The following is a 19233-nucleotide window of genomic DNA, read 5'->3' as shown; positions in this document are numbered from 1 at the left end:
ACGAATGCTCAATCTTTCATGATCTTACTCATATGTGAGACAAACAAACAAACGTGGTTATGGGAACAGAGAAGGAAGGATGGAAAGTCCTGACTACAATAATTGTTATACAGAAACATTTTTCAAAAAGCTAGTAGCTTGTCAAAACACTGTTCATGAATGAAACCATGTGAGGAGGTTTCTGAGTGCTTGTGATAAAAGTCCAAGAAAACCAAAGCAAGAGTCTGGTGGTCTCAGTTGCTTCAAAGACATACAATTGATTTTGGGTTATGTGACTTGGCCACCATACACCATGCACAACTTGTCTCCCACATGTGGCTTGTGGTGATATTGAGAAATGACTCATGGAACTCTTCTTAACTCCCCACAGTACAAATTCTCTGATGTTTTGAATAAAGTTGTCTATTGCATGAGACTTTAATCCACCTCATTTATGGCTCCATTCCCCCAGATTGCACCATCTACAGAACAGTAAATATACTAGTTTTCTATTAGGGCATTTCAGGTTGCACAGGTCCTTGTTTGCTATGATGGGGCACACAGAATCTTTGGAGTTTTTTATTGGTATCTTATAATAAATGGAAAGGGCAACTTCAGTTCCCTATTAGGAATTTCTATTTGTGTTATTTCTACTCAGAATGGTGAGCCTTCCAAGAAATTCAATAATTTTCTGTAGACATTCAAGACAGAAATGTTCTGTGCTGTTTTTATTTAGGTTTCTATTATAGACATAGAAATTTATTTCATAGAGTTCTAGAAGTTGGCAAGTTCATGTCTAAAGTGCTAACAGATTTGATAAATGGTAAGGGTTTATTTTTTTGCAAAGGTGTCTGTATTCTAAACTCACAAGAAAAAGGGAAAGATATCTTTCTGGTTTGTTTAGTAAAGGCAACAATTGCATTCACAGGGCTCGGACTCTACAATGTATTACCTCTCAAGTATTATATGCTCTAGTCTCATCTTCGTAAGAATAAATGTTTCCATGTACAAATTTTCAGAGATTTAAAAACACTTATAGTTTAATATACTGCCCCCAGAGTTCAAATAAATTCATCCCAAGGAATTGTTTCAGCTAGCTCTGGTCTCCCTAAATAATTCTTGTGTCAGCAGCCCTTAATTCTCCCCTGTGTATGTGTGCATGTGTATATAATAGACATATATATGATATATAAGTATGTAGACATACAGATATATAAATATATAGATGATAGATAGACAGACTGATTGAACTTGTATGTAGACATAAAATATTTTTTTGACACCAAGCACAATCAAGGCATCCTTAAGATAGGGGGATGGCAAGATATTCTGTAGTAAGATGACCAAACTTTTTAGAGTTTATCATGTAGGGGAAAGTACAAATTAATACAGCTGTTGGGTAATATGTTAAGTTTATAATATTCCAACATAAACATGAACTATCTGATGAGAATTGAGAGTAATGTTTTTCTAAGACCAATAGTAAAAACTAGGTATGTTGTTGATCCATTTCAGTGAAGATGCCCCATTTACTAGAGCAGCAACTTGAAGGTTGCCGGGTCTTTTAACTAAAGAATATCTATAATGATTTTCCACAATAGATTTGACATTTGGAAGAATCAAACATAAGTAAGTTGAAATGAGTCTTTGTGTGAGGTATGCGGAGCCATTCCGCCTTCTCTGGGATGATGCTAGCTTTACCATGATGGGTCTTTATATGATGAAGATTCCAGTACAGAAACACAGATATTGATCTCTTCACATATTGGTAGGATACTTAAATTTTTCTCTTAAAATTTTGACTGTTGGGCAATGATGGGCAGAAATGAGTTTCATTTCCTTTTATTTTTTTTAATTTTTTTAAAATTTTATTCGATATATTTTTTATTTACATTTCAAATGATTTCCCTGTTTCTGGTACCCACTCCCCGAAAGTCACATAAGCCCCCTTCCCTCCCTCTATTCTCCCACCCATCCCTTCCCAGTTCCCTGTTCTGGTTTTGTTTTATACTGCTACACTGAGTCTTTCCAGAACCAGGGGCCACTCCTCCGTTCTTCTTGTACCTCATTTGATGTGTGGATTATGTTTTGGGTATTCCAGTTTTCCAGGCTAATATCCACTTATTAGTGAGTGCATACCATGATTGATCTTTTGAGACTGGGTTACCTCACTTAATATGATGTTCTCTCCAGCTCCATCCATTTGCCTAAGAATTTCATGAATTCATTGTTTCTAATGGCTGAATAGTACTCCATTGTGTATATATACCACATGTTTTGCATCCATTCTTCTTTGAGGGATACCTGTGTTCTTTCCAGCTTCTGGCTATTATAAATAGGGCTGCTATGAACATAGTAAAGCATATATCCTTATTACATGCTGGGTAATCCTCTGGATATATGCCCAGGAGTGGTATAGCAGGATCTTTCAGAAGTGACATGCCCAGTTTTCTGAGGAACCGCCAGACTGATTTCCAGAGTGGTTGTACCAATTTGCAACCCCAGCAGCAGTGGAGGAGTGTTCCTCTTTCTCCACATCCTCGCCAACACCTGCTGTCTCCTGAGTTTTTAAACTTAGGCATTCTGACTGGTGTTTGGTAAAATCTCAGGGTTGTTTTGATTTGCGTTTCCCTGATGACTAGTGAAGTTGAGCATCTTTTAAGATGTTTCTCTGCCATCTGAAGTTCTTCAGGTGAGAATTCTTTGTTTAACTCTGTACCCCATTTTTTAAATAGGGTTATTTGGTTTTCTGGGGCCTAACTTCTTGAGTTTTTTGTATATATTGTATATTAACCGTCTATCTGATGTAGGGTTGGTGAAGATCTTTTCCCAATTTGTTGTTTGCTGATTTGTCCTTTTGATGGTGTCCTTTGATTTACAGAAACTTTGTAATTTTATGAGGTCTCATTTGTCAATTCTTGATCTTAGAGCATACTCTATTGGTGTTCTGTTCAGGAACTTTCCCCCTGTACCGATGTCCTCAAGGGTCTTCCCCAGTTTCTTTTCTATTAACTTCAGAGTGTCTGGCTTTATGTGGAGGTCCTTGATCCATTTGGAGTTGAGCTTAGTCCAAGGAGACAAGGATGGATCAATTCACATTCTTTTGCATACTGACCTCCAGTTGAACCAGCACCATTTGTTGAAAAGGCTATCTTTTTTCCATTGGATGTTTTCAGCCCCTTTGTTGAGGATCAAGTGGCCATAGGTGTGTGGGTTCATTTCTAGATCTTCATTCCTGTTCCATTAATCCGCCTGACTGTCACTGTACCAATACCATGCAGATTTTAAGACTATTGCTCTGTAATATTGCTTGAGGTCAGGGATACTGATTCCCCAAGAATTTCTTTTGTTGTTGAGAATAGTTTTAGCTATCCTGAGTTTTTTGTTATTCCAGATGAATTTGAGAATTGCTCTTTCTAACTCTATGAAGAATTGAGTTGGGATTTTGATGGGTATTGCATTGAATCTGTATATTGCTTTTGGCAAAATGGCCATTTTACCTATATTAATCCTGCCAATCCATGAGCATAGGAGGTTTTTACATTTTTTGAGGTCTTCCTCTATTTCCTTCTTCAGAATCTTGAAGTTCTTGTCATACAGATCTTTCACATGTTTGGTAAGAGTCACCCCAAGGTACTTTATACTGTTTGTGGCTATTGTGAAGGGGTCATTTCCCTAATTTCTTTCTCAGCCTGCTTATCCTTTGAGTATAGGAAGGCTACTGTTTGCTTGAGTTGATTTTATAACCTGCCACTTTGCTGAAGTTGTTTATCAGCTGTAGGAGTTCTCTAGTGGAGTTTTTTGGGTCACTTAGGTAGACTATCATGTTATCTGCAAATAATGATAGTTTGACTTCTTCCTTTCCAATTTGTATCCCTTGGACCTCCTTATGTTGTCTAATTGCCTGAGCTAGTACCTCAAGTACAATATTGAAAAGATAAGGAGAAAGGGGGCAGCCCTGTCTAGTCCCTGATTTTAGTGGGATTGCTTCAAGCTTCTCTCCATTTAGTTTGATGCTGGCTACCGGTTTGCTGTATACTGCTTTTACTATGTTTAGGTATGGGCCTTGAATTCCTGTTCTTTCCAAGACTTTAAGCATGAAAGGATGCTGAATTTTGTCAAATGCTTTTTCAGCATCCAATGAAATGACCATGTGTTTTTTTTTTTGAGTTTGTTTATGTAGTGGATTGCATTGATAGATTTCCTTATATTGAACCAACCCTGCATCCCTGGAATAAAGCCTACTTGATCACGGTGGATGATCGTTTTTTATGTGTTCTTGGATTCGGTTGGCCAGAATTTTATTGAGTATTTTTGCATCGATGTTCATAAAGGAAATTGGTCTGAAGTTCTCTTTCTTTGTTTGATCTTTGTGTGGTTTGGGTATCAGCGTAATTGTGGCTTCAGAGAAGGAATTCGGTAGTGTTCTCTCCAACATCAGCAAGTCCTGATTATGCAAGCACACCAGAAAAAAACAAGATTTGGATTTAAAATCACTGTTCACGATGCTGCTAGAAGAACACAAAAAGGACATGAATGGATCTCTTAAAGAAATACAGGGGAACATGAATAAGCTAGAAACCTGATTAATGGAAACACAAAAATCACTTAAAGAAATTCAGGAGAATAAGGCTCAAGAGATAGAGGCCAAGAAAGAAGAAACACACACACACACACAAAAAAAAAAAAAAAAAACTTAAGGAAATGCAGGAGAAAGTGAGTCAAACAGCAGAAGTCATGAAAGAGGAAACACAAAAATCTCTTAAAGAATTACAGGAAAACACAAACAAGCAAGTGAAGGAGCTAAGCATAACCATCCAGGATCTAAAATCAGAAGTAGAAATAACTAAGAAATCACAAAAGGAGACAACTTTGGAGATAGAAAACCTTCAGAAGAAATCAGGGGCTATAGATGCAAATATCAACAACAGAATACAAGAGATGGAAGAAAGAATCTCAGATGCCGAAGATACCATAGAAACCATTGACTCAACAGTCAAAGAAAATGCAAAATGCAAAAGGCTTGTATCCCAGAACATCCAGGAAATCCAGGACACAATGAGAAGACCAAACCTAAGGACTATAGTTATAGATGAAAGTGAAGATTTACAGCTGAAAGGGCCAGCAAATATCTTCAACAAAATTATGGAAGAAAACTTTCCCAACATAAAGAGAGAGATGCCCATGAATATACAAGAAGCGTACAGAACTCCAAACAGACTGTATCTGAGCAGAAATACCTCTCGTCACATAATAATCAAAACCCCAAATGTACTAAACAAAGAAAAAATATTAAAGGCAGTAAGAGAAAAAGGCCAAGTAACATATAAAGGAAGACCTATCAGAATCAGACCAGACTTCTCACCAGAGACCATGAAAGCTAGAAGATCCTGGGCAGATCTCATGCAGACTCTAAGTGAACACAAATGTCAGCCAAGACTACTATATCCAGCAAAACTCTCTATCACAATAGATGGAGAAACCAAGATATTCCATGACAAAACCAAATTTGCACAATATCTTTCTACAAAACCCAGCTCTACAAAGAATAATAGGAGGAAAACTCCAAACGACACCCTGGAAAAATAAGATAGTTAGCTTCTTTCATCAAACCCAAAAGAAGATAACCACTCAAATATAAAAATAACATCAAAAATGACAGGAAGTAATGATCACTACTCCTTAATATCTTTTAATGTCAATGGACTCAACTCCCCAATAAAAAGACATAGACTAACAGACTGGATAAGGAAACAGGACCCTACATTTTGCTGCTTACAGGAAACACACCTCATTGTCAAAGACAAAAACTACCTTAGAGTAAAAGGCTGGAAGACAATTTTACAAGCCAATGGTCTCAGGAAATGAGCCGGAGTATCCATTCTAATATCAGATAAAATTGACTTTCAACCTAAAGTCATCAAAAGAGATAAAGAAGGTCACTTTTTGCTGCTCAAAGGAAAAATACAACAAGAATAACTTTCAATTCTTATCATCTATGCACCAAATGCAAGGGCACCTGCATTCGTAAAAGAAACTTTACTAAAGCTCAAAGCATACATTTCACCCAACACAATAATTGTGGGTGACTTCAACACTCCACTCTCCTCAATGGACCTATCAGGAAAACAGAAACTAAACAGGGACACAATAAAACTAATTGAAGTTTTGGACCAATTGGACTTGATTGATATTTATAGAACATTTCACCCTAAAACAAAAGAATATATCTTTTTCTCAGCACCTCATGGTACCTTCTCCAAAATCGACCATATAATTGGTCACAAGACAGACCTCAACAAATATAAAAACATCGAACTAATCCCATGCCTCCTATCGGATCACTATGGAGTAAGAGTGGCCTTCAATGGCAACAAAAACAACAGAAAGCCCACATACACATGGAGGCTGAACAATAATCTACTCAATGACACCTTGGCCAAAGAAGAAATAAAGAAAGAAATCAGAGACTTTTTAGAATTTAATGAAAATGAAGGCACAGCATACCCAAATCTTTGGGACACAATGAAAGCAGTGCTAAGAGGAAAACTCATAGCCCTGAGTGCCTCCAATAAGAAAATGGAGAGTGCATACACTAGCAGCTTCAGGACACACCTGAAAGCCCTGGAACAAAAAGAAGCCAATTCACCCAGGAGGAGTAGAAGACAGGAAATCATCAAACTCAGGGCTGAAATCAGTCAAGTGGAAACAAAGAGAACCATACAAAGAATCAATGAATCAAGAAGCTGTTTTTTTTTTTTTTTTTTTTTTTGAGAAAATCAACAAGATAGATAGACCCTTAGCCAGACTGACCAAAGGGCAGAGAGAAAGTATTCAAATTAACAAAATTAGAAATGAAAAGGGGGATATAACAACATAAATTGAGGAAATTCAAAAAATCATCAGATCTTACTACAAAAGCCTATACTCAACACAACTGGAGAATCTGGAGGAAATGGACAATTTCCTAGACAGATACCAAATAGCAAAATTAAATCAGGACCAAATAGATCATCTAAACTGTCCCATAACCCGTAAAGAAATAGAAGGGTTCATAGAAAACCTTCCAACCAAAAAAGCACAGGACCAGATGGCTTCAGTGCAGAATTCTATCAGACCTTCAAAGAAGACCTAACACCAATACTCTTCAAACTATTCATTTCCTTTTATATGACCAAACAGACAACTACACTTCCTATGTACAGGTCATAGACAGAAGGAGTAAATAAGGATCAACCTGGAAACAGAGGCATTACAAAATAATAAAAGCCTTCATTTTATATATACTTAATGTGGTTGGTTAAATAGATATGATGCCCATAGACTTATGTGCTTGAGTGCTTAGCCCATGGGGAGTGGGATTATTAGGAGGTATATCCTTGTTGGAGGAAGTGTGTCACTGTTAGGTTGGGCTTTGAGGTCTTCTATGTTCAAGTTCTGCTCAGTGTAAAAGAGTCTCCTGCTGGTGCCTGAGGATAAGTATGTAGAACGATGGGCTTCTCCAGCACCATGCCTGCCTGTAGGCTGCCATGGATCTTGTTATGATGATAATGGACTGAACTTATGATCAGTAGGCCAACCCCAATTAGGTATTTGCCTTTATAAGTGTTGCCTTGGTCATGATGTCTCTTCATAGTAATAGAACCATGACTAAGACAGTTAAAAACAAAAATTATGAGTCTTGGCAAGTGAACAGAATTGAGGATGAGAGAGAAGGTTCTAATATAGATGTTATAGCAATGAAGAGATTATTTAGATTAAAGTAAACACTGAGCACTGAAAGTAGGAAGATAAAGTTAATATGCTTTACTATTTTCAGCTTTCTCTTCTGTTGAATAGTTGTCAAACATAAGTAAATATAAGGCACACAAAAACTGATGACCTGGACAACTTAAGTTTAAAGCTGTAATAGATTACAGGACAAACATTCTGGAAATGTCCTTTAAAAAGTAATACAACAAATTTAGAAGTTAAAAAGGCTAGAGAGATATCTCAAAGGTAAAAAGTATTGCTCTTGCAGAGAACCCACATTTGGATACTTTGCATCTATGTTATACAGATGCCATAACTCAGATCCAGGGCAGCAGATACCTACTTTTGGCACAAGTACTCTCCTGCCCACATAGGCCCACACAGGCATGCAAATACATACATATTTAAAAACAAAATCACTGAAACAATTTTAAAAGAAAATTTATCAATCAAAAAGAAAAATTGTTTATAAAAGGTGTTTTACATAACAGCTCATCAACAAATGAGTAACTAAAATCAAATATTGCTTAGTACTGAGAATAATCAGAGCATACTGTATACATATATGCAACTTTCAAAAAATGCATTTCACAATGTTATTTTTAAAAATTCAAAAGTTAGATGATTTCTTGCCTTCTACTCCTCCTGGGTTAAATAGCTTCTTTTTGTTCCAGGGCTTTCAGATATGTCATTAAGCTGTTAGTGTATGCGCTCTCCATTTTCTTTTGGGAGGCACTCAGGGCTATGAGTTTTCCTCTTAGCACTGCTTTCATTGTGTCCCATAGATTTGGGTATGTTGTGTCTTCACTTTCATTAAGTTCTAAAAAGTCTTTAATTTCTTTCTTTATTTCTTCCTTGACCAGGGTATCATTGAGTAGAATATTGTTCAGTTTCCACGTGTATGTGGGTTTTCTGTTGTTTTTGTTGCTATTGAAGACCACTTTTACTCCATAGTGATCTGATAGGAGGCATGGGATTAGTTCAATCTTCTTTTATTTGTTGAGGTCTGTCTTGTGACCAATTATATGGTCGATTTTGGAGAAGGTACTATGAGGTGCTGAGAAAAAGGTATATTCTTTTGCTTTAGGATAGAATGTTCTATATATATCTATTAAATCTAATTCATCCAAAGGTTCAATTAGTTTCATTGTGTCCCTGTTCAGTTTCTGTTTTCCTGATCGGTCCATTGAGGAAATTGCAGTGTTGAAGTCACCCACAATTATTGTGTTAGGTGCAATTTGTGCTTTGAGCTTTAATAAAGTTTCTTTTATGAATGCGGGTGCCCTTGCATTTGGAGCATAGATGTTCAGGATTGAGAGTTCTTCTTGTTGTATTTTTCCTTTGACCAGCAAGAAGTGTTCCTCAGAGTCTCTTCAAAAGTTATTAGGACTGAATGATGAATTATATTGAACACTATAAATAAATATGTTTACATGTGAGGTGTAAACACCTTAAAATAAAGAAAAGTGAACATTATTTGAAAGAAAAACTTTGAATAATTATGTTTACAATGAAAAAGTAAATATTAAAGAGTTGTGCATTTAAGATTCATACCATGAGAAAGAACAAAATAATAAATCCCCAAATGATGAAGATAGTTAAGATTAAGCCAAGTGTCAGACAATCTACAGCTACGAAACTAAATGTGTAAAGAGTAACTAAGGTAATTTAAAAGAAGGAAAGCTAGCATAATTTAAAAACATTCCTGAAAATACACAAGTAGTAGATTTGACTGATAATATTTTAAAAAGCATCAAAATACTTATAGCTTTAAGCATAATATATTTGTGAAAAATTATCTGACATTCTTTCTTTTTTATTAGATATTTTCTATGTTTACATTTCACATGTTATTCCCCTTCATGGTTTTCACTCTGAAAAATATACCTTATCCTATGCCTCCTCTCCCTGATTCTATGAGGGTTTTTCCTAACCCATCCACCCACTTTCACTTCTGAGGTCTGGCATTGCCCTACACTGAGGCATCAAACATTCACAGGACCAATGGCCTCTCTTCTCATAGATGTGTGAAAAGCTCATCCTCTGCTACATATGTAGCTGGAGTCATGGGTCCCTTCTTGTGTACTCTTTGGTTGGTGGTTTATTACCTGGGAGCTCTGGGGGTACTGGTCGGTATATATTATTGTTCCTCCTATGGGGCGGCAAACCTCTTCAGGTCCTTGGATGCTTTCTCTAGCTCCTTGATTGGGGACCCTATGCTCAGTCCATTGGTTGGCTGTGAGCCATGGTTATTTTGATCCCCCTTCTAAGAAGGATCAAACTATCCACACTTTGGCCCTCCTTCTTCTAGAGTTTCATGTGGTTTGTGAATTGTATCTTGGGTATTCCGAGCTTTTGGGCTAATAACTACTTATCAGTGAGTGCATACCATGTGTATTTTTTTTGTGTGTGTGTGATTGGGTTGCCTCACTCAAGATGATATTTTCTAGTTCCACCTATCTGCCTAATAATTTCATGAATTCATTGTTTTTTAATAGATGAATAGTACTCCATTTTGTAAATGTACCACATTTTATGTATCCATTCCTCTGCTGAGGGACATCTGGGTACTTTCCAGCTTCTGGCTATCACAAATAATGCTTCTATGAACATAATGGAGTATGTGTCCTAATTATATGTTGGAGCATCTTCTGAGTATATGCTCAGGAATGGTATAGCTGAGGAACTGCCAAATTGATTTTCAGAGTAGTTTTACCAACTTGCAATCCCACCTTCTACCCAGCTTGGGTGTACTAGCTTCTTTCTGTTCTAGAGCTTTCAGGTATGCTGTTAAGTTGCTATGGTATGCTCTTTCCAGCTTATTTTTGGAGGTACTCAGAGCTATGAGTTTTCCTCTTAGCACTGTTTTCATTGTGTCCCATAAGTTTGGGTATGTCGTGCCTGTTGAAGACATTTACTGGACCTTTAAGTTGGGAATCTTTGCTCTCTTATATATGTATTATTCTTAGGTTTGGTCTTCTCATTGTTTCCTAGGTTAGGAGCTTTTTTATTTTTGCATTTTCTTTCACTGTTGTGTCAATGTTTTCTATGGTATCTTCTGTTCTTGAGATTCTCTCTTCTATCTCTTGTATTTTGTTGGTGATGCTTCTGATCTCTTTCTTAGGTTTTCAACCTTTAGTGTTTTCTTTCTTTGTGATTTCTTTATTTTCTATTTTTAGATCTTCAATGGTTTTGTTCAATTCCTTCACACTTGTTTATTTGTGCTTTCCTGTAATTCTTTAAGGGATTTCTGTGTTTCTTCTTTAAGAGTTTCTACCTGTTTACTTGTTTTCTCCATATGTCTTTAAGGGAGTTATTTATGACTTTCTTAAAGTCCTCTATCATCATCATCATCATCATGAGATGGGATTTTAAATCTGAATCTTGCTTTTCTTGTGTGTTGGAGCATCTAGGATTTGCTGTTGTGGGAGAACTGTGTTCTAAAGATGTCACTTGCCTTGGTTTCTGTTGATAAAGTTCTTGCGCTTGCCTCTTGCCCTCTGGTTATCACTGATGTTAGCTAGTCTTGCTGTCCCTTGACTGGAGCTTGTCTGTCCTGTGGGCCTCTAAGCCTATGATCATAGGCATGTCAGCACTCCTAGGTAGACCAGCTCTCTCCTGGGTGGGGTTTGTGTGCATAGGGCTGTGGAACAGCCTTAACTCCCATGTGCAAATGGGGTCTGGAAAGATCCTTTCCTCAGCTGCTCCCCTGTTCCTATGTCCTGTGCCAATACCTGACTTTCTGATTATTCATCCATTACATAGGCACTGAAGATATCCCTCAAACAGGAAATAATCTTTTTTAAAGATTTATTTAATTTTCTATGTGTGCAAGTACACTGTCACTCTCTTCAGACGTACCAGAAGTGGGTGTTGGATCCCATTACAGATGGTTGTGAGCCACAATGTGGTTGCTGGGAATTAAATTCTGGTCCTCTGGAAAAGCAGTCAGTACTGTTAACTGCTAAGCCATCTCTCCAGCCCCATGAAATAATCTTCTATAGAAGTTATAAGTGCTAAGAACTATGCAGAATGACTATTTTTTACCATCAAGTTGATTGGATTGAGTTAGGTTTGGGAGGCTTGGGAAGCACACCTTTGAGTGTGCCTCTCTTTCCAGAAATTAGGGATCATGAGAGTGCCAGTGTAATATAACATTAACAACTGTCTGGAGGTAGGGGTCTGTAATGAGAAGCATGGCTGGACAAATGGACATGTGAGTGAAATAAATGTGGTTGATACCTGAAACAAATAGAGACCCCAGAAAGACACAGCAGCCTCTGTGGTACGGATGTAGAAGAAAAAAATATTACAGACTGAGGGAATTGAATGAGAATGAGGACCAGGATAATGAGGAAAGTCAGAAACTAAGACAGGATGAAATGAAATAAATGTATAAGTGTCAGAGGACATTCATAATTTTGTTAGCTATTTTGAACTTTTTAACAAAGGCAAATAGTAAGGTATAATGAATGTGTGTGTGTGTGTGTGTGAGTGAGTAGCATAAGAGCTTGTTATTATTATAAGATATTTGATACCTTCTTTGTCCCCATACTCACTCCCATAGAAGTACACATATGTAAAAATTAAATGCTGGGATCTTCATATAAGGGAGATCATGTGATATTTGTCCTTCTGAGCCTGGTTTTACAATTTTCTCCATTTCCAATTTTTTATTTATTTATGAATTAAATACCGTATTGTGTTTCCAAAACTTATTCTACTTAGAAAAAAAAAGATCACTTTAAATCATATGACATTGACTACAGCCTAATGCATCTGTGTTTATCATGCCCCTTGATTATATAAAAGGTAAATTAAATTAGTTTACCTTTCTTGTTTAGTTAGTCTCAGTATAGTGACCACTAAATTTTTTTATTGTATATTTATAGCTTCGTCTATAGATTTCTAATTAGGTAGCAAACACATGCCATGAAGATCCACACAAATAAATGCCCAGCAATACATCTGATAGAATATATCTCTATCATTAAGTGGCACATGGCTGTACATTGTCTTACTCAGATTCAAATTGAAAAACACAGGAGATAATAATTTTACTTATACCTAAGTTCCATAAATATATGAGAAGAAAAATAATCCATTTATCAGTAACTTCTGATAATTGATTATTTGACATAGGAAGGAACGCACACTACACTGTAAATATAATATAGTGAATATGTTGCTTTTATATATCAACAAAATTTAACTCATGTATGTCCAGATAAATCAAAGAAAACTCCATGAAGTCTATTATTCCATAGAATTATGAAAGAGACAATTTTATAAACATTGTGTCATAAAAATAATCTAATCCATTGCATTACAAATCCTAAAATATATTGGTGGAGGGGAAAGAACAGTTGGAAATTTATTAAAATCTGACAATCATCACCAACTAGAAGATCCATGTTCACCAAGAACATTATCTACTAGAATATACTGAACAAACTTCCCATTCCTCCCTTTGTCTCCCATGTTCAGACATTGCTTTTATTAATGTTTATGTCACTTACTGTCCTTCACTGGTGCATGCTAATCATCTCTCTCTGTTTTCCATCATCCGAGTACCACTCCCACAGCTTGGAGGCACTCCAAGCACAATGAAATCATGAAGAGATCATCACCACCCATCCCAATTCAATACCCTTATTCACCACTGTGCCTGGCATCTCCTTTTCCTTTCTCCCTTCACACCATTCAAATTTAGTTCTAAGACAAAATAAACTTGGCATTGTACATGGGTAACCTTTCTTCCCTAGTCCCTGCCCTCCTCCACTTCACCACTGCTCCTCACCCACCCCACTTCTCCCAGCTTGCTAAGAGGCTTGTGAGAGGAGATTAAACTAATCCCATCCATCCACAGGCTCACTAAGCAGTTCCTGAGTAAAGTCCAACATTCCTGCCAAGCAAAAGAACTGAAGGGGTAGGGGAGAATTAATGCAATAGTCAGCACTCTACAATAATAACTTTTCCATGAAAATTCTTTCCTTTTTAATAATTCCAGACAAAGCAGAGAGAAAGCACAAAACAAGTGGTGTGTATGGAGAAGGGGATATAGAAAGTTTGCTTCTCCTCCTTACTCAGTAGAAATTATGAGCCTAGTTTGTTGGCAACGCCACATATTTTTAAGTAATTTAATCGACCCTCTTTCTTTCCAAAACAGGAAAGAGTTTGTAAATAGCCAATATTTAAGTGGTTTTGGATTGGCTCGTTTGCTAATTAATACTCAAGAACATAGAATTATAAAGACCGGGCAAGAGTATGGCAATGTGGAGGGGTTTGTCGGCAGCACATTGATGCCTGTGCAGGCAGCTTGAATTCTGAAAGACAAGGAAAGCATGAGAATCCTTCCTTCATCCTGGGAATCTCACCATTCCTTGCACTTTTGCTAGTCTCTACCTTTGCTCACTCACCCGGGGTACTTAGACTATAATGGGAGCCAGAGGAAGAATAGATAGCACTTGAATAAGTATTTTGGAGCCCCTTGGCTCTCTCAGTAGTTAAAGTCTATGTTTATTTTTTCCAAAAGACTGATTTGAAATGAATGTGAGTCTCAAAAGCTGAGGTAGGGAGAAGTATTCACTGCCAGGGGCTGTGTAGGGGGTAAGAAATTTCTATTCAAATAGGGGTGAATGCAACTGGTGATGTTTAAAAAAATGTGGGAGGGGGTAGTTCAGGGAAAGTTTAGCTTTGGGTGTAAAAATCCATGGTTTTTATTCTTAGCATTCATTATGCCAAGGAATTTCATGTTAAAACAAAATGAAGAAAAAAGCTTAAAATAAGGAAAAAGAAAGATCTCCAAAGACCCAGCTGAATGGCTGAAGCCACATAGAAGGCAAGACGAATACAAGTGTTAGATGGTGTCCTCTGCAATAAATAGGAGAGGGGATTAATTTACTCCTCTAGCATTTAGCAAAAAAAAAAAAGCGTTTCTGTGTACCCCACCTCTACAAGTAAGCCAAAAATGCATTGTACTCATAAAAGCATTTAAACCACAGTTATACACTGTCTGTCTTCCTAAACCTGGCAATAGATCTTCTGCAAATAGTCCAATGGTTACCTAAGAAACTTTGGAAAGAAAACATCCAAATACTTAATTTGGTTTTTATATTTGTATTTTTAGCTAGGCATACTGAAAAAAAATCAAACCATTGTGAATCATTGTTTTCTTTGGGCTATTCATAGAATCTAAAATTAAAAAAATCATTAAAATATTAACAAATGTTCCCTGGACAATTCTTAGCAAATCACTAACCTTGAGATAAAATTTCCTGAACACATAACCTACAGTTAGACAAATACTTTGTATTATACTTGATTTTAAATTTACATTTCTTCAATTTAAATATGCAACTTCTCAATCCCAGTCAAGAGAAGACAATTCCCAAGAGACAAATTTGAAAGAAAAAGAAAGACTCAATGAGCACCATAGAAGAAAGAATGGACATGTTGCTTACATTCACCAACTCACATCTAGGGAATTGAGGACTTACTCTCTGAAACAATGTAGAAATAATGAGGGGAAATGGCTAATAGAAAGAAAGGCTATTCTGATAATTTTTGAGAAATAGCAGAAATCTTCCAGGAAATTTAGGGGTACTTCATTTTCCTCCTTTTGTGTTTGGTAATTCTCACGATGTGGCTGGTAATTTCTCCAACCCCATACAGAAGAGAGACTGGCATATCTGAGTTGATATTCCTTTAAACATATATCTGGACAATGCATTTCACCAATGACCCAAAGAATAAGGCAGTGAAAGAGAAGGAACATTATGAAGACTGATGCCAATCACTTTTTTTTAAATTTTTTTTATTCGATATAATTTATTTACATTTCAAATGATTTCCCCTTTTCTAGCCCCCCCACTCCCCGAAAGTCCCGTAAGCCCCCTTCTCTTCCCCTGTCCTCCCACCCACCCCTTCCCACTTCCCCGTTCTGGTTTTGCTGAATACTGTTTCACTGAGTCTTTCCAGAACCAGGGGCCACTCCTCCTTTCTTCTTGTACCTCATTTGATGTGTGGATTATGTTTTGGGTATTCCAGTTTTCTAGGTTAATATCCACTTATTAGTGAGTGCATACCATGATTCACCTTTTGAGTCTGGGTTACCTCACTGAGTATGATATTCTCTAGCTCCATCCATTTGCCTAAGAATTTCATGAATTCATTGTTTCTAATGGCTGAATAGTACTCCATTGTGTAGATATACCACATTTTTTGCATCCACTCTTCTGTTGAGGGATACCTGGGTTCTTTCCAACATCTGGCAATTACAAATAGGGCTGCTATGAACATAGTAGAACATGTATCCTTATTACATGGTGGGGAGTCTTCTGGGTATATGCCCAGGAGTGGTATAGCAGGATCTTCTGGAAGTGAGGTGCCCAGTTTTCGGAGGAACCGCTAGACTGATTTCCAGAGTGGTTGTACCAATTTGCAACCCCACCAGCAGTGGAGGAGTGTTCCTCTTTCTCCACACCCTCTCCAACACCTGCTGTCTCCTGAATTTTTAATCTTAGCCATTCTGACTGGTGTAAGATGAAATCTTAGTGTTGTTTTGATTTGCATTTCCCTAATGACTAATGAAGTTGAGCATTTTTTAAGATGCTTCTCCGCCATCCGAAGTTCTTCAGGTGAGAATTCTTTGTTTAACTCTGTACCCCATTTTTTAATAGGGTTGTTTGGTTTTCTGGAGTCTAACTTCTTGAGTTCTTTATATATATTGGATATTAGCCCTCTATCTGATGTAGGATTGGTGAAGATCTTTTCCCAATTTGTTGGTTGCCGATCTGTCCTCTTGATGGTGTCCTTTGCCTTACAGAAACTCTGTAACCTTATGAGGTCCCATTTGTCAATTCTTGCTCTTAGAGCATACGCTATTGGTGTTCTGTTCAGAAACTTTCTCCCTGTACCGATGTCCTCAAGGGTCTTCCCCAGTTTCTTTTCTATTAGCTTCAGAGTGTCTGGCTTTATGTGGAGGTCCTTGATCCATTTGGAGTTGAGCTTAGTACAAGGAGACAAGGATGGATCAATTCGCATTCTTCTGCATGCTGACCTCCAATTGAACCAGCACCATTTGTTGAAAAGGCTATCTTTTTTCCATTGGATGTTTTCAGCCTCTTTGTCGAGGATCAAGTGGCCATAGGTGTGTGGGTTCATTTCTGGATCTTCAATCCTGTTCCATTGATCCTCCTGTCTGTCACTGTACCAATACCATGCAGTTTTTAACACTATTGCTCTGTAGTATTGCTTGAGGTCAGGGATACTGATTCCCCCAGATTTTCTTTTGTTGCTGAGAATAGTTTTAGCTATCCTGGGTTTTTTGTTGTTCCGGATGAATTTGATAATTGCTCTTTCTAACTCTGTGAAGAATTGAGTTGGGATTTTGATGGGTATTGCATTGAATCTGTATAGTGCTTTAGATGCCAATCACTTTTATCCCACTGAACTCACCAGTCAGGCATCTGCAGGCCCAAGTGAAGGACAAATAAATTATTTTACTACTGTGAAAGGCAACTGAGATGAGTATAACTCATGTGTCCCAAGAGTTGCCTATAGCACAAGGAGGCTAATATACAGGCTTCGAGTTGCATGACTTCTATAAGGTTGACTTTTTATAGTATCTAGACCTAGATATAAATCTCATGGATACCTTCCTGTTAATGGCTGTGTCTGAGTGTGTTGTTGAATGTTCCTCACAAAGAGATGGGTGACGTGTTGTAGAACTCTACTCACTGGTCACAGACATCACAGTGATACTTCCTTCTTTAGCTTTATATTCTCTCATATGTTTCCCATTTCTTCTCTCTCTGTGCTCTCCTGTGCTCACACACTCAGGGCATGCTCACTTGGACCTCCTAGGTCCAGGGCTAGCTCTAGTGTGTTGCCATGGTCACACATGGCCTCACTGGCTACACACACCCATTTGCTTCTCACTGCTCTCAAGTCTCCTTTCCATCTCTCATCATTTTGCCATCATCCATCTTTTCCCATCATTTCCTTGCTCCTCTTAGTGACACCCAGGTCTCTGAGAGTCTGGTTCCATCTTAGGAATGGACTGCTATGTCCTACTTAGGCATTATGGCATTGGGAAGTGTCCTCACACATGGTCTGCCCCTTCTACCTCCCCAACTAGGCTTGCAAGACACCAGACTGATAGTGGTATCAAGCTATCTCCCTGTCCATGACCCATGCCATTGGTTTGCTTGCTCCTTGCCTGGGACTACCTGAGTAACTACCTGTGAGTATTGTCTGTTTTGTGCTCGCATCCATCCAGGGCCTGCAGTCCCAGGCATGGGTTTACCTAGTCAATGCCTTGCTCCCTGCTCTGGGAGCTTGCCCAGACCTAGATGGTACCAGACTAGTGGTTATCTCAGACTGGCTGTTTTCCAGGAGTGTTAGACTACTAATCAGATGATCACAGGTCAAAGCACTGAGCATAGACACAACCTTTCTCCTCATTGCATCTACAGTCACACAGGTGTGTAGGACTAAGAAAGGCAGTCTGGTTCCTGGTTGAGCTAAGGTTGGAAACTATGTTCACCCTGAGGGACAGCAGGCATTTTGCCTGGTTCCCAGACACTAAGGTCCTGACAGGAGACTGCAGCCCTCCATAGATTTGTGGCCATCAGGCACATAAGGGCAGGACCTGGCCTTTGGTCATGTAGCCTCAAGACAGATTTCCATTTTAAGGAGGTACCTAAAGGACTATAGGCTTAGCCAATAAATTTTCCTTGCAAAAGGTATTTAACCTCTGGCCCTCTCTGAGAACTCAGGTACAGTTGTATTCATCTACTTTCCACCATGACAATAAATGTCTTAAAAACATGGACTGTCTCTTTTCATTGGGATCTGCCTTGGGGAACAATGGAACAGTCCTTTGCCTAAAGAGTCAGCCATCTAATCTCCTGCAGAAAGCCTCTGTGTCCTCCCAGCCACAGCAACCACCAAGCTAAGGACTCTCCATACCATGGGATCCAGCCGAAGCTCTTCCCCCTTTTCTCCTTCAGCCCCATGCTAGATCCAGACCATGGGCCTCCACTCAGTTCTCAGCTCTTCTAAGACATCCAGCGGCACCTGGGTGCCCAAGAACCTGAGGCAGCCCCACGTTCATGCAGGCACCAGAGCCCCCAAGCCAGCAGAACTTTACCCTGCTCTTCTACACCCCCAGAGCGTGTCCGTAGCTTCACCTTGGCCAATACCCTCCAGGTGCTGGAGTGGGGTAAATGCAGTCAAAGCTCTCAGGCACTGCCTCCCTTAGAGGCCCAAGCCCTGTGGCAGAGCAGACACAGGACACCACAAACCCTACACAGGTGACCCAGCAGCCATACCCACAATACCTTTAGGGGGAAGGGTAATGTCTTCTTTATTTCTTTTGCTTAAGAAGGTTACTCAGTGTTTCTGAGTACACCACATCTCTGAAATGAAGATAACAATAATGCTCAACATTAAAGATGCTGTGTTTTCATAGTTAAGTGCTTCAACTAAGGGTTTAGG

At 38.3% G+C, this 19233-nt stretch overlaps 1 pseudogene; it reads right to left on the bottom strand.

The window, feature by feature from the left end:
- Window positions 1–18130: 18130 nt before the first annotated feature.
- On the bottom strand, window positions 18131–18241 carry LOC127666413 (uncharacterized; annotated as a pseudogene).
- Window positions 18242–19233: the final 992 nt, after the last annotated feature.

Source organism: Apodemus sylvaticus, chromosome 15 (assembly GCF_947179515.1).
Source record: "Apodemus sylvaticus chromosome 15, mApoSyl1.1, whole genome shotgun sequence".
Taxonomy (NCBI): domain Eukaryota; kingdom Metazoa; phylum Chordata; class Mammalia; order Rodentia; family Muridae; genus Apodemus; species Apodemus sylvaticus.
This window is presented reverse-complemented; position numbering and strand designations above follow the sequence as displayed.